We start from the raw sequence: 2,084 nt of genomic DNA, 5'->3' as shown, positions 1-2,084 counted from the left end.
CTCCTCCTCCTCCTCCTCCTCCTCCTCCTCATCCTCCTCCGCTAGCAACCACTCCTTCCTTCTCTGCCTCCCTCCCTCCCTCCCCGAATCTCTCATATCCTTCATCTCTGAGTCTCCGATCTCCTTGTTGCTCTTCCTGCTCCGAGATTCAACTAGGTCACGATTCCAGACACTTTCTCTCCTTTTAATCTTCCAGTAGATGCTGACTAAGCCTGCAGTTGTGGCTGTTGATCAGTAACTGTCGTTCAGTGACTATTGATCAGTGATCGTTGCTCAGTGAATGACAGTAAATGGCCTTGTTCCAGCAGTCTTCATCAGTGACCGTTGATCGGTAACTGTTGCTCAGTGAATGACAGTAAATAGTCTTGTTCCAGCAGTCTTCTTCAGTGACCGTTGATCAGTGAATGACAGTAAATAGTCTTGTTCCAGCAGTCTTCTTCAGTGACCGTTGATCAGTGAATGACAGTAAATAGTCTTGTTCCAGTACGAGTCTTGATCGGTAACCGTTGATCAGTTATCGAGTGACCCGTCTTTTTCAGCATTCGTGAAGCAGCCTAACTAATCGAAACCTTCATTCCTAGCAAGCAGCCTCCGCCGCAGCATCGCCACGGAAACGTACGAGGTGAAGCCAAGACCTTTAGATGAAGCCATCTCGGTCGGCGCGCGCTCCCGTCTGACCCGCAGCTAGCATCTCGTTAGCGCCGCATCCGACTCCTCAGCCTCCCTGTCATCTCTCCATCTGACTCTCGGCGTGATGAGCAATCGTGACAAATTCCACTAACGAACTCGATTTTCGCGCCATCCCTCGATCGATGTCATCGTCACGGCAACGGAGCGATACCGTAGCGCTACTATACCATATTATACTTTACCCCATATTATGCTATTAATATACTAAATCTTATTTTATTATAACATATCTTTATTACGTTATTATTATAGTAATTCGTATATTATATTAGTTGTCGTGGATGGAACACATGAGGAATATCAATGATAACGATCAATAATCAATAATCAATAACAACGATGACTGTAACAGAGGACCAGCACATATTCTGCCGTGGAGTGAACCAACCCTAGCACACATATACGAATGTACACATTCAATATCCAAATACGCATCTACGATCATATATGTCTAATATACATATCTATATATGTCTAATATATACGTCTATATACGTTTAATATATATGTCAACAGTCAATATATGTTTAAAATGTATGTCTAGACTATATATGCCTAATAATATATTTGTTTGTACGTTTAATATGAAAAATTATGTATGTGTATCATAGACAGATCCAGGGGAGGTATGCATGAATAATTAATTACACTATGTTGTATTTTGTGTGTGTTCTGTCACGGCTGTATATATACACGGGCGCCACAACATACGCAATAATAACACACAAAATATACAACAATAACACATAAAATATACAACAATAACACATAAAATATACAACAATAACACAAAATATACAACAATAACACATAAAATATACAAGCATAACACCTAAAATATACACAGACATCGTGACTACATCGCTACGGCTTCACAGCACGTGATACACGCATGCACACGCACGCACGCACGCACGCACGCACGCACGCACGCACGCACGCACGCACGCACGACACACACGCACGCACGCACACACACACACACACAGACACACACACACACACACAGACATACACATAAGAACAAACATTGAGTGTAAACAGTACGATGATATAACTTCCCTGTATAGTAGCGAATAGTATAGTATGGTATGGTATGGTATGGTACGGTACGGTACGGTACGGTACGGTACGGTACGGTACGGTATAGTATAGTATAGTATAGTATAGTATAGTGTATAGTAGCTGTAGGTGAATCGAGTGTTTCGCGAGGTTTAGCGACTAGACTCTAGGATAAACACACATAGAGGCATGTAGTATATTATATATACACTGTCGGAAACCATGAACTGCATGTCGCATCGCGTGTGACCCCCGCAGCCACACTACTACAGCCAACTACAACCTCCCTCTCTCGTTCTTCCTGTTGCTTCCTCTCTCTGTCTCTCTCTCTC

Source organism: Priapulus caudatus, unplaced genomic scaffold (assembly GCF_000485595.1).
Source record: "Priapulus caudatus unplaced genomic scaffold, Priapulus_caudatus-5.0.1 Scaffold1855, whole genome shotgun sequence".
NCBI lineage: Eukaryota > Metazoa > Priapulida > Priapulimorpha > Priapulimorphida > Priapulidae > Priapulus > Priapulus caudatus.
This window is presented reverse-complemented; position numbering follows the sequence as displayed.